Source organism: Kogia breviceps, chromosome 6 (genome assembly GCF_026419965.1).
Source record: "Kogia breviceps isolate mKogBre1 chromosome 6, mKogBre1 haplotype 1, whole genome shotgun sequence".
In the NCBI taxonomy this organism is placed as follows: Eukaryota; Metazoa; Chordata; class Mammalia; order Artiodactyla; family Physeteridae; genus Kogia; species Kogia breviceps.
Genome location: NC_081315.1, coordinates 31,895,381 through 31,910,461, shown reverse-complemented (window position 1 = coordinate 31,910,461; position 15,081 = coordinate 31,895,381). Strand labels below are relative to the sequence as shown.

Below are 15,081 nucleotides of genomic sequence, written 5' to 3'. Positions count from 1 at the left end.
TTCGGGCAAGTGACCTTAACCCGATGCTGTTTCCTGTTTTGTAAAATGGAATTAATTATCTCAGGGTTGTAGATTAAATGAATGTGCTGTACCTAGCATCGTGTTGGTCCCTAGTGGACGCTCTGTAAATGTTTGTTGATTACATGAATGTATTGGAAGTGTCTTTACTAATTTGAATATAAAAACAGGCTTCTTAACCTATAAAATTCCCTACTAATATTTTGGTTTTATATCCAGAGGAATCGAATTGCTGCAGTAGAAAAACAAAGGCCTATTTTATGGCTTTCAATTAATTATTATTCTTTTGACTTAACCTTCTACTTTTGTCTAGGGGAGAGGAATAACTTCAGAATGAAGGAATCCTATCCAGAAACTTGGAATTTCTAAGAAATATTCCTTCAAACAAATCTGAAAATCAGTAGTTTTGGAGAGCAGCGACCACCGTTATTGTCTTCCCAGTTATTTGAATGGCTGACTTTAGTGGTAAAATCCTTAGGCCGTCCTCATTGTGATAAGGAATTCAAGTTGTGACCAACCCACAATGCTTCCTCTTAGTTTTAGATTGAGTGTACAACACAGCATTGTTTGTACTGAAATTGAGGATGTTTGGAAGTTTGAGAGTGTTGTACAGCTACTGCCTTGTTAGGTTTGTCCAGAAATACTGTTCTATAACCTGAAAAATTTTAAAAATTTCTTGTCTGAAAAATGACAGATCATTACACAAGGGATCTAGTTTACTGATTTAATCATTGTGACAGTGTTGCTTTATTTCTACATAAATATAAAAGGTCTTTGTAAGAAGATCATATTTTTTACTATTTAAAAAATAATAGCTCGTAGTCTTTACTAAAAAGAAAGAATAGTTTTGAGTGGATTATAATTGTTTCTTGGTATTAGAGTTAGTATTTTACATGTTTTGTTATTTTCTTAGTGGTGGTTATGGTTTTTACCTTTTTTTTTTTTTTTTCGTTTTCAGTCACTGTAGACATTAGTGGGCACTGATGAAGCTGGGCTAGAATGAAGTTTATTTTACCTGGTTTCTACTATAATTATATAACTTTCAGAAGTTTTTTTGTCCATATATTTTACAAAGGTCTAACTAGGGTAGATGTTTGTCTCATAATTTAAAAAAATAGTATCTTTACAGTGATTGCACTCTATTTTTTAGATGCAGTGTTTATATCTTTGGTCAGCATTGTATCCCCAATGCCTGGCGCATGTTAGAGTTTAAATCTTTTCTCTTTTTCAGTTCAAGTACACATTTTCTGAAGGTACATTGTGTGCAGTGCAGTCACGCACTATCTTCCCCCAATATGTCCACTCAACCTTCCTGCCAAGAATTTGAAGAGGAAGATGGAGTGATTGTTTCTGAGAGTCTACATGTGAATAGTGATTTTCTGGCATATTCATCTAAATGAGGTCATTGTTTTGCCTCAGAGAGCAAGAAAAGAAATCTAGGCAGGAGTTACCTGAGTTCTAATTGCACACATACTGACTGACACTTCCTAGGGATCCAGGCATGGAAGGGACCAAGCAATAGCAAATGAGAATAGGATTCCTAAATTTAAAAAGCAAATAATAAGATGACGTTTTTTTCCACTTGTGGTTTACTATAGTTGCCAAGCTAAAATTATGCTCACCAAGATAGGAGCCCTATTTAAAAAACAGACTCACTGGTTTTCTATAGACAGTACATTTTCTATATTACAGTGGTGTGCTTTTTCTGAAGTGCAAAACCTTGTAAAATGATAGTGAGGCAGAGTAGAGGCCAGAGTTCCAGGATTTGTTCAAGTCAGTAGTTGCTCATTGTGATGGTATTGAAGCTTTCCTTAAAGATGCTGAGTTATTTCTGAAATTTAGCAGATTCTGGCTTTCTTTGGTCCTGTGATCACTGGCTCTTTAGGTAGTGGCTTCAGATGTTGTTTCTTCTAGTACAGTTGCTTATGTGTCCCTGTTGTATTCTTCAGTCCAAATTCTGTCTGCTTGCTACAGAATGTTTCACAGAGAACCATGTGTTGCTGACTCTTCATCTGTGGGCCCGGAGCAAAGAAGACCTAAGCCTTCTTCAGCATGTCACAGTCCTCAGCGTCATGGGAGAGTCAAGGAAGGCAGAGAAGTTTTTGCATTGTCTTCAGTTAATTACACATTTTTAATTGAGGTGCTTTTTTGTAAAGTGAAAGGTACAGATGAGTTTTGACAAATGTATGCACTTACATAACCATAACCAACTCCTCAATTAATATACAGAATATTTCTGTCACCCCCCACCCCCGAATTTCCCTCATGCTCCATTCCATTCAGTCCACACTTAGGCCCCTACTGTTCTGATTACTCTCACTATAGATTAGTTCTGTGTATTTGCAAACATCATATAAACAGAATCACATAGTGTTGCTTTTTTGTGTCTGACTTCTTTCATTCAATGTACTGTTTTTGCCATCCATGTTGTTGCATGTATCAGAAGTGCATTCTTCTTTATTTCTGTGTACTATTGCATCGCATGAATACAATTCAATTTATCCATTCTTCTGTTGATGAATATTTCAGTTGTTTCCAGTTTTGGCTATTCTGAATAAAGCTGCTATAAACATTCTCGTACCAGCCTTTTTTAAGGACATTTCTCTTGGGTAGGTACCTAGGAGTGTATATGCTAGCTCACAGCGTAAGTGTGTGTTTTTATAAGAAACTGCCAAATGGTTTTCTACAGTGGTGGTACCATTTTACAATCCAGTAGCCAAATAATGAGAGTTTCAGTTGTTTCCTATTTTCAGCAACATATGGTGGTGTTTGATCTCTTTTAATTTTAGTAATTCTTGTGGATGAGAAGTTCTTTTGCATTGTGGTTTTAATTTGCATTTCCTTGATGGCTGATGTTATTGAGCACCTTTTCATGTGTTTATCAACCCTTTTATATCTTCTTTAGTCAACTGTCTTTCACCCATTTTTTGGACCCATTTAATGTTTGAATGGTGAACGACTGAATTACTACATGACTGAATTCTGTGATTATTTACCTTACTTACCCAGATTTCACCTTTCATATCCAAACCTGACACCCCTCTTGCTCCAAGCCATGATGATGGCACCACTCTACCTAAAAGACTTCTAGGAAGGATCTGTTTAAGGTTTTTTTCAGTAGACTTCATTCAGTTCAGTAGACTTCTTGAACTACCACAAAGAAATAGAAATATCTGGTAACAACTTAAGATGGACACTTATATTTTTGTTTTAAAAATCTACAATCACTTAAGTGTTTTAGTTTACAATCTATGAGAAAAGTTATTGAATATAAAGGCAAAGCAGTGTGTATAGAAGATGGATAGAGGTGAGACCAGATTGGGTATGTCTTAAGTACTGTGCTTAGGATTTTAGATTTATCCTACAGAATGGTAGTTTTCAGAAGTTTTGCAGAGTCACTCGAGGGTTGCTAATTCTCTCTTCTCCCCTGCTCTCACAAGCTCTCTCTTCATCTTTTTAATATTTTGCTCTCATTTGAGCAAAGGGTTCAGCATGTAAAAAGTTTAGAAGCTGCCACTGAGTTGTTGACATTTCCTGTTCTAGCAGCAGTATAGAGGGTAGATGAGAGGGGCAGGAGACAAAAGATAGGGAGATTACTAGGGATGTTATTCAAGTAGTTTGGGCAAGAGGCACATGGCATGTGCTTATTAAACAGTACTAGAAAAGTGGGATTGGTTGTAGTGGACTTGGGAGGACTTAGTGATGATGTGAGTGGGTGACAGAAGTGTGGGGACAGGCAAGGGTAGTTTGTAACAAATGATAGGAACCAGAATGACATCCAGATTTCTCCTTTTTCCCCCTTATTTCAGAAAAGTTCCCATTACAGTGCTAAGAACTTATTTTGCCCCAGAACCATTTGATAAGTTGCCAAAGTGATGCACCATCACTCCCAAACACTTGAGTATGCATTTCTTATAAACAAGGACATTCTTCTGCATAATCACAATATAATCATTAAAATCAGGACATTGGCACTGGTATATTAGATTGTCTATTCCTCAGACCCCATTTGCGTTTCACCAGTAAATAGTATCTCGTATAAGGGCAAGATTCCATTCAAAATCATGGGGTTGCATTTATTATCTTGTATCCAGAACAGTCCCTTGATCTTTTATTTTCATTCCTTTAACACTTTTGAAGATAACAGGCCAGTCATTTTGAACCAGGACCCTTAATTTGGGTTTGTCTGTGTTTCCTTACGTTTCCTCGTTAGGTTAGGCATCGTTGACAGGAATATCACAGAAGGGATGCTGTGTTACCCCCACTGCTTCCTGTTGAGTAAACATAATTTCAGTTTGTCCCATTACTGATGTTCACTTTCTGCCTTTCTCACTCTTCTTACACTGGGAAAACGCTGAAAATAATTTTCTGATCTTGAGAACCCTACATAAAAATTATTATATCTACAGCTCATGGTACATTAGTTTGATCAGAAGTTGTAGATATAATGATTCATTGATAATTGTCAGTGCTCTTTTGAGTACAGAATGCTTTTTTTTTTCCCTCTGTGGACATGTTTATACTGGCAAATTTATTAGCCTCTTCTTTTTGTGTGGTTCCCCCTTCCCACAAAGGATGTCAGCTCCAGTACAAGTTAATAGAGCAGATAGAGGAAATTCTAGTTTGTTTGTTTTTAACCTTACTACTTTACCTTCTTAACCTTGACCACATAGCCTTACCACAAATTCTTACTATTTGAGATCCAAATGAGATAGGGTACGTGCAAGAGCAGTCTCCCTTCCCACCCCAATATTTAAGACTAAACGTTTTAGCCAGCTTTTCTTGGGGGAAAATACAAACCCCTTGGTAATTAAGCTTAACTTACTTGCCTTGAAATTAATCTCTTTTAGGGAATTCCCTGGTGGTCCAGTGGTTAGGACTGTGTGCTTTCACTGCCGAGAGCCCAGGTTCAATCCCTGATCGGGGAACTAAGGTCCCACAAGCCACGTGGCTCAGCTGAAAAAAAAAAAACAAAGAAAGAAATTAATCTATTATCATTTCATAAATTTTTCAAACTCATAAGAAACATAATACATTTCATGTAACTAACTTAAACCAAAATGGGACTCAATTTTTCTTAATGTAGGCTTAGCAGATTTAATTTAAATAAAGGTTATAAATTAATTTTAATTAATATTATTTACAGCATGAAAATTTATTGACAGTGTCGAATAGTAGAGCAACTAAAATCATAAGCCAAAGCAAGACGAATAAAAATATTGCCTAGACACAATTTTATACCAGACTTTGAAAAAACATTTCCTTATTCAGTGACATGATCAGGCTCAAATGTAGACCAATCAGTTAGAAAATTACTTCTTTTATAGGCTCATGTACTCATAAAAGTATTGTTTTGAATCTTAAAACTTATATTTACCTCCTTACAGTGAATTTACCTTTTTAATGTAAAAATTGTATTTATCTCATGTGCTTGTTTTTTGCTTTAGCAGTACCATTCAGGGTCAAACGTGGGATGAGCGAGCACATACAAATTTTTCTTTCAGCTGAAATGAGACCATTTTTTAGCTTACTCTTGATGTTCATTGAATAAGTAAAAGATTGTTCAAATGTGTGAGAAGTTGGAAGCTGTAGCATAATGTTCTTTGTTTCCTGTGATAGCAGGATATTCTTTTCTTCGCAGAAATCCAGAACTTGTCTGGGCAGATCAGTAAAACTCATCTTGAATGTACTAGACTGCAGCTTCTTCCTTTTTTCTCAAGTCAAATTCTCACAATCAGAAGATTCAGCAAAAGACTACCTGCTCATTGATGCACTTGTTTTTGAAAGGGAAGGAAAATCAGGTCAGTTTGTTCTTCAGCTTCACTAGGTGGTTTCCAGTTAAGACTTGAGACTTGCTGATACCTTCTTTCCCTTGGGCCCAAGCAGCAGTGGAAACATTTCAGGATTTCTTTTTTGTAACACGATGTTTTCCAAAAGCGTATTTTCCTTTTAAATCCAAGAATTTTGTCCCTTGAGGTCAAAAACATTAGAGACTGAAGAGCAAGTGTGAGATCTGCAGCCGTTCTTCATCTTCAAAGTATTCAATAAAATCTCTTCCTCTGTTGTCTTAAAAGGACCCCTTTCAGCTCGAATACCCTGTTGAGAATTTTTCCTCTGCTAAGCCACTGGATTTCTTTATGTAGTAGGAGATGTTCTTTAAATACTCTGGAGTGAAATGACCTTTGTTTAATGAAGTTAACCATTTTGTAGTGTCTTCCAGAACAGTTTTATTTCATCCCGAGTGTTTTTGACACCAGTACGGTATACCTTATGTGTCAGTTCAGGTCCCCAGAGAAACAGATGTCAAGACAAGATTTGATGTGCAGGGCGCCCCATCCAGAGTTGGCTATTGGAGCATTCCCACCATGCTCCATCTTTTGCTGGGAGAAGTCTAGAGGAAGCTTGGCCAGGTGTGAATGTTACCGTGGATTCCAAGGTGAGGTAGCTGGGGGCTGTCAAGCAGGCTCTGCTCCTCGTAGCAGGTTCTGTTGAAGGGATATCTGAGCAGGGCACCGCTGTGGCCACCACACCTGCCATATCCCATTTGGGCTCTGACGCCATCCTGTCATGTGGATGCCTTTCTTACCCTGCTGACGTTCGACACCCCCACCCAAGTAGAACTTCTCATTCTGCTCTGCCTTTGCCATGCTGGGCCTCTTGCTGTATGGATCGCTCATCGCCTTGCTCATAGTCAGGCTGTTTCCTCCCACCTTCCCCCACATACTGGGAAGCCCTCCACCCTCTACTGGACTGCCACCACCTCCTACACTTATACCTAACTTGCCTGGCTCCACTGAACGGCTTTAGGACTGAATTGTTGAGGGGAGAGGATAGTAGAAGGAAGTAGAAGAGGAAGAACCATTTGGGTTTCTTAAATCTGCAACTGACTAGAATATGCTTCCATTCACTGAGGTAGAGAAAATAGGAGGACCTAAGAAGAAACTTAGGCGGGTGTGTGTGTACAGGAATTTGCGTTTTAAAATAATGAATTTGGGGCAACTGTGGTGGGATATCTTGATAAAACTAATAGGCTCAGTGGAGGAGTTTGGGTAGAGAGAATAGAATTGGTTGTCATTAGCTTCTATGTGGTAGTTAAAACCCCAGGTTGCAAAGAAACTGCAGAGAAGGAAGGAGCTGTCAGTGGAGAACAATAGTGCTGCTTGGTGGACAATAGTAAGAAAAGGATTATATCAAGGGAAACTAGGGATGTGAGAATTGTAAAGAGGGGAGCGCTTGCTTAGTAATGTCAAAAGCTACAAAAATGGTAAAAGATCCAGTGGGTTTTAGCGACCAGTTTAAAATTTAGTTATAATGGAGTAAACCCAGATTGCAGAGGGAATGGAGGTGAATGGGAGTGAGGAATTAAATTTGGCCAGAAATATGTATGTTATTTAACTTACATATACATATGTATATGTAAGTTAAATAACATAAAAAGTAGGTATTGATATATGGACTGAAAAATAGTGTTTTTCATCCTTTCTAGTAAAGATATACATGATTGATGAGGCATGTGGATTTAAAATATTCAGTTCAGAACCATAAAACTTCAAATGAATAATTGCTGCTTGTATGAATACTTGTATGATGTGCCCCGTATTGTTCATTTTGTGTTGATTTTATTAATTTACAGTACTAAGGATCTGTTCAGCTAATTTTGCAGTCTCTGGAAGATTTTCACCTTAAGCTACATAAATGATTTCCCAGTTAGCTGCAGTATGGGAGATGTGAAACTAGAATTACTCCACAAATTATGTGCTTTTGAAGTATTCATCTTTTTAATCGTACATTTTTTATAGCATGTGCTGAAAATAACAAGAAATTTGATAAAGGGAAAAATATCTTTATGACTTAGAGGAAGATAATTTATAAATAAATGTTAACATATTAGATTTATACTCTCTGAGTTTCAAGAGTACTACAAGTGACTTGTTCAGTACAGACTACAACTTAAAAAATGTGTTTAAAATATCTGGTACTTTTTTGTGACCTGGCTTGTAGCTCTTCTTTGATGAGGAAAGAATTCTCAGCACATGACGGGCTTTAAAAAGATGTAGTAATTATTTACTCACTAAATGTTTTGAGGACCTACTGAGCCAAGCATTTTTGTAGGTGCTGAGGATAGTGGTGAAAAAGCTAAGTCTGTTTCCTTATGGAGCTTAAATTCTAGTGGGAAGAGGCGGATGATACATGAAGAAATGAATGGATGGATGGATGGATAGTTAGATAGATAGCAGGGCAAAGGAGAATAATGTGATGCAAGGGAGTGATTATTTTAAATAAGATTATTAGGGAAAGTGCATTTCTTAGAGGATGGTTGAAAAGAGTCCTGAAGGAAATAATGGGAAGAACCATGCAGATATATGAGGGAGAGCATTCAGGTAGAAGGTGTATCCAGTGCAGAGGCTCTGAGGTAGCAGCGTATTTTCCTCTTCCACAAAGAACAAGGACAGAAAGAGTGGAGCAAAGTGAAAAGAGAAGAGTGGAATATGCGCTCAGAGTGGTGGGATGTGTGTCGATTATACAGGGCCTAAAAGACAACCTTTAAAAAAAAAATGACTTTTATTGTGAGTGAGATGGGAAGCTCTTGGTGGATTTTGAGTGATACTAAGTAAGTGATGCTTAGTATGTGTTCCAGATACTTCGCTTGAATCAGTTTGAACATAGTGATTAATAATAAATTATTAATTTGTCATATAGAGAGTTCATAATATGCAGCTGGAGTATTATTAAATGGTGCGTCCAGAAGAGGAATCCTGGTGATTAGTGAGGTTCTTTTAGGATTCATTGAAAATCCTAACCTGCTTATAGAAGGTGATTCCAAGCTTTGAGTTATCCTTCTTGATGATCAGTACAATTTGGTTGATTTTCCTACCATTTATATCTTAAAGCTTCTGAACTGACTTTGTAGATCAAGCCTAGTGGCTTCTGAATATGTTAGTATTGCACAGTCTTTGGAGGCTTTGACAATTTGCTTGTCACCCCATGTACATTAGTGTAACCAATATTCCTCAGTGTCTACTATGATTTCAAGGTTAATCTTTGCCTGGTAATCTTCTTTGGAGGCTCACAATTCTAGTTCACTCTGAGATAGGCTTTCAGAGCTCACTTTAACATGTATACTATGCCCTCTTTAACACCTTTAGGTAACCTAAAATAAGCCGTTCAAATGGTTTTGGATAATCAAAGGTCTTTTGAGAAGCGACGTTCATAAGAAACTATTTAAAAAGTTTGTGAGATGGGCTTCCCTGGTGGCGCAGTGGTTGAGAATCTGCCTGCCAATGCAGGGGACACAGGTTCGAGCCCTGGTCTGGGAGGATCCCACATGCCGCGGAGCAACTGGGCCTGTGAGCCACAATTACTGAGCCTGTGCGTCTGGAGCCTGTGCTCTGCAACAAGAGAGGCCGCGATAGTGAGAGGCCTGCGCACCGCGATGAAGAGTGGCCCCCTCTTGCCACAACTAGAAAAAGCCCTTGCACAGAAATGAAGACCCAACACAGCCATAAATAAATAACTTAAAAAAAAAAAGTTTGTGAGAAACTTAAAAAAAAAAAACCACTGAAATTAGGTCTGAAGTGCTGCTAAATTAAGCAGGTATAATGACTAAAAGTTACCCTGTATTTTCTACGACTTGGGGGAAGTCACAGAGTAGTTCTCTTTTATCTTAATAACCTTATTATTGAATTTTTTTGAAGAGCAATTATTATAATACTTATAATACTTCTTCATCCTGGCATGGAGATGCCTGTAGGTGTCTCTTCCTTTAGGTACCCTTAGGTTTGGGCCTCTCTGGACTTCCACACTGCCGGGAGAAGCCTGTTCTCCCCACTTACCTAAGGAAAAGTGGTGCCCCTTCTCCCTTTTCTTTCTCCAGCCATTACTTTATACAAAGTCCAGCTTTATTTAATATGGGATTTGCCTACTCACTGAAATTTATTTCTAACACCAAAAATCAGTACTTGTGGTTCTTTCACAGTCATTTGTGGATGTTCGCATGCACAGGGTGGCAAAAAATTTGAGTCACCTGACATGGACTTTCCCATCTGAACCAGGTGACACTCTGCTTTCTTGTTTCAGCTCTCATATTCTACACAAGTGTCCTTTTCATCGTCTGTTTACTGAAACATTTTTCACTAAAAGCTTTTTGTGCTTATTGTTTGTGGTTTTGCTGTTCAAAATGATTCCCAAGCAGTTTTGAGGTACTGCCTAGTGTTGTGATGTGCATTATGGAAAACATACATGTTAGATAAGCTTCTTTCAGGCATGAATTTATAGTGCTGTTGACCATGAGTTCAATGTTAATGAATCAACTATATATTAAATAACATGTCTTTAAATAGAAATACACATATAAAAAGATTATGTATTGATCAGTTGGCCAAAATGTGACTAGAGGCTTGCAGGAACTCAACCGTGTATTTCCCTTAGGAACACTCGTTTGGTATTTGTGGCAACTTTATAGAACACAATTACTGTGAATAATTAGAATGGACTGAAACTTCCCTGGTGGCGCAGTGGTTAAGAATCTGCTTGCCAGTGAGGGGGACACAGGTTCAAGCCCTGGTCCAGGAAGATCCCACATGCCGCGAAGCAACTAAGCCTGCGCACCACAACTACTGAGCCTGCACTCTAGAGCCCATGAGCCACAACTACTGAGCCTGCATGCCACAGCTATTGAAGCCCATGCACGTAGAACGTGTGCTCCGCAACAAGAGAAGCCTGTGCACCGCAGAGAAGAGTAACCCCCCACTCGCTGCAACTAGAGAAAGCCTGCACACAGCAACGAAGATCCAACGCAGCCAAAAATAAATACGTAAATTAAAAATAATGAAAACGGACTATGTTTAATTAAGGGTAGTGATTTATAGAGACTTTAGGTATAAACATTTCATCATTCCCTCTCACTGAAACCATTGTTTTAGATTTGTTTAAATACATGCATAAAGGGTCGTAATGTAAAATTTAATTTTGCTATGGGTTCAGGTTAAGTCACTGATTAACTTGTAAAGAAACATTTCTAAACATTATCTTCTACAAAATTAATATGTGCCTGAGGCATATTGAGTGCTCAGTGAGTATTTATTTATTTTTTTTAGAGTAATAATTTTTGAGCATTGTAGGATTCTGGTTTTGGAGAAGGCAGCAATATCAGTGTTCGAGAATAATATTATTTTAAGACTTTATCATATGTAGTTACGTAGACTGAGGCACATGAAAGAAAACTCAGTTGAATGTCAATTTCTGGTCCCTGCTAGCTGGGTCTAAGCTAGCTAATCTTGAGAAATACTTAATCTCTTTGAGCCCGATTGCTTTGTCTGTGAAGTGAGGAACATTTTCAATTTGTTCAGTTTCATTTTCTTTTATCAGTATTATTCCTGACCTTAAATCATTTCCATTCTCATCAAGGAAATCATACAATTTAATGTCAAAATATATTAGCTGTCAGATTTTGTTTTACTGACTTCAACTTCAGTCTCACTGATTATTGATAAAAATATAAGTTATGTATATGATATACCTTGACATTATATACTGGTAAGAAGAAATAAAAGAACATCCTTAAATTTTACATAATTTTTTTTTCTTTAGGATATAGGATTCTGTTTGTTGATATTTGTGTTTCATATGATAGTGTCCTAAATCATACAAAAAGTTTTCAAAGCAAAAATGTGCTTTTATTAATACCTCATTTATTAATATTTCCTGTATATTTCCTGTATGGCAGTTTCAAGTTTTAGATTATGGGTGCTTAGTTTTTTTTGTGGGACTTTATAAACTAATTTTTTTTTTTTTTGGAAAAATTGCTTTATGAAGCCTTAAGAAGCACTGAGTATAATTAAACTGTAGTCCAGAGTTAGATACAATTTAATAATAGTTCAATTACAAAATAAAAGTTATTGTAGGTGAGACCATGAAATTTCCTAACACGTGATTTTAATACTTTGCCCTAAATTTTCTAAAACAGCTGAGAGGAACCAATATTTACAGAAGATGGCGTATTTATGAAAAATCTGGCATCACCTATTATATCTATCTATCTATCTATATAACCCAAGATTATATGAACTAGGAAACAGATGTTGTATATCTCAACAGCAATACTAGAATGCAAAGTTTGGAACTGGGATTTATAACATGGGATTTGGAAAAGGAGCAGACATCTTGTTTTCAAAACCTGAAGTTTTTCTCCACCGAAGTCAACATTGTAACTGCCACAGAACAGGAAAAAGGGAAGCTTTTCTCGCTTTACTTGTTCATCTGCATCAGAAAGTCCAGTATCCCTGAGATAGGAACCACTGCAATAAGAAGGGAGTGAATAGGTTCTCCCAAAGGAAGATTGTTACTTCATTATGCCTCTGCCCTGGTCACCAGGAGTGAACTTCGCATTTCCCAACCTAATGCTTGGCAGCACCAAGACGTTTCAGTAATGGTTCATCATAAACCCCGCATTCTCCACCTTCATGAAATAACCTGTCTCCCATTGAATTTCCTTTTGTTTCCTTTCTCGGGCTTCTGCTCTTTATCTTTCTTCAAGTCTGTGCTTGGCTTCAGTTGCTGCATCAGTGTCTCTGATTTTTAAGTTGAAAGTGACATCCTTCCAAAGGCAGTGGGATTCATACTCATTCTGATCTTCCAACTTCCTCACTTTCTTCTTGATTATAAGCAACTTCTTGGTATCTATAAAAACAACATTTTCCCCTGTTGAGTATTTTGCATACATTACACCATTCCACTCCCCATCAATTGAGCAGAAAGATTTCTTGTCATTTGGAGAAAAAAATCTCAGCAGTAATTCTGTGCTTCTTGCCCCCATAGATAGGTTTAGTGTGGAAGACGATATTGGTACTATAGCCAGTTTTGGAACAATTAATATTGCATTCTCCACCTAGTTCCATGCAGGGCACTGTGAGGATAGACCTTCCATAACCATTGCGGAATATGAGAATGTAATGTTCATCATGAGGTACCATTTTACAGCCTGAACCATTTGGTCTCTGGCATCCTTCTGGTCACTAATAACTCCCAAACAGGTCCGGGTGTATGCAAAGTCTGCATACATTTCTAAAAGAGATCTTCTTTCGAGAATAAATGTTGGAAGAACTACCTTAGTAAGATCCATTCCAAGCCTAACCTGTGGCAACAGATGCATGGTAACACTCTTGTGCTCTTCCACTGACCCTGCCTCCCTTTCATCATCTCTCTCACCATGTGAATCGAAAAGTTCAGCGTCACTTGTTCCATTGGACATGGAAGAATTAAGTGATTGCGTGGTATCTGGGCACTTTAGACTATTCCCTAAGCTGCTGTGTGTCAAGACTGAGGCAGATCCAGAGGAATCTATTAAGTGCTGTGGGGATGAGCCACTCTGATGGAATTCATCCGCATCATAGAATTCATCTTCACTGCCAGAATAAGAGAACTCTGGGACTGTGTTTGGAGACAAGTTGACATAGCTTGGAGAAGTTAGACTGCTTCTAGGTGGTGAATGCCCACTGCCTGTACTATTTGGTGTTGGAGTCTGATGATGTCCCAAGGTAGCTAATACAGGTTCAACTGGTAGAGAAGATGGATGCTGCTCTGACTTACACAACTGAGCAGGTTCTAGAGATAAGACGGTCTGGGAAGGCATTGTGTTGATCACACGTTCCAAGGGACTAAGTTGATACATTGCATCTACAGGATTAATGGTACTTTTAGCGGTCTGCAGCAACACAATGCAGTGTTTAATTGATTCTACCATGCTATTTGTGGTCTTTTTGAGAGTTGCAGTTTTCTTTCTCTGTTCATCATTTTGCAGTTTTGAAGCTTGTCAACAAAAAGCTTTAACTGTTCTGTCAAGATTTGTAGGTAAGCATCAGCCTCTGTTAAGTTCCTTATCAAAGTTTTGGACACTAGGAACAAATCCTGAATCAAACCCCCAGGGGGCGGCGGGAAGGAGGCAGGGAGAGAACGAATAATATTCGTGCCCGAGGCCAGCAAGCAGCAGGGTCCCTGGGGACTCAGGGGTGGGAGCCGGCGCCTCCCTCCCTGGATTTTCCATTATTGACCAGGTCTATCTTTAAGAATCTGTATTACTTAGAAAGCTATTTACATGCCACACTGTAAATATGAGTCAGTTATCTTTATTGGCTTAAGACATTTCTTCTCTGTTCCCCTCAATATTACACTAAAGTTATACAATGACAGTGATTTGTATTTTTATTATTCATAATTGGTAACAGAAGTGTTCTTCAATGACCAGTACTGGTACTATTTTTGAAATGCCAGTTATAAACTTTCTATTTGTTGATAGGCTGGCTGCTTACCAACAGTCTCCTCCCTTTACACACATTCTTTATGCTTTGTTTTATGATCTTGGTTCTCTCATTTTTTTACTTTGTAAGTTGCTCTTAATATGTCATTTAATTTGTTTCAGTCTTGTAAAAATATGCCTGTTAGGTTGGGTACACAAAGGGCAATTTTTGGGGGGCCTGCATTATCCCAGGCAGTGTCCCTGGTTTCATGCCATTCTGTGAATAAACATCCAAGTGAAAAACGTTCTTGTTAGTGTTATGAGAGCTAGACTTTAGTTACTAAAGCAAGATTTTGATTCCAGCCTTGAAGAAATCCTGTGTATAGCAGATTTACTTTTATATACACAGGGGTACTGTGTGTGTGTGTGTGTGTGTGTGTGTGTGTGTATTTTTTCATTTGTGTAGGTCACTGTGTTTCAGCATGTTATTTTTAACCTGATTTCCTGTGATATTTTCATAGTTTGTCTTTGACATATACTAGCCAGCAAGATTTTGATGACCTTTATTTTCTGTAGTTTATCTTCTGAAGACAGTGGATATATATATTCCTTTTTCTAAGGAACCCTACCTGCTACCTCAAAGATAAAGTTTGTATTATGCTTGCCTGAGTTGTAAATAAGAACCACTTGACTTTTATTTTTTTCTTCCAAAGCATAACATTTTATTTTATTTTTAATTTTTATTTTACACTGGAGTATAGTTGATTAACGATGTTGTGTTAGTTTCAGGTGTACAGCAGAGTGATTCAGTTATACATGTATCTATTCTT

General features: G+C 37.7%; 1 protein-coding gene and 1 pseudogene across 5 annotated transcripts in view; one reads left to right on the top strand and one right to left on the bottom strand.

Annotated features, from left to right (window-relative positions):
* FBXW7 (F-box and WD repeat domain containing 7) overlaps positions 1–15,081 on the top strand; it is a 208,169-nt gene that overhangs the window by 97,087 nt on the left and 96,001 nt on the right. The window lies entirely within an intron of this gene.
* Positions 12,414–13,767, bottom strand: LOC131758495 (oxysterol-binding protein-related protein 9 pseudogene; annotated as a pseudogene).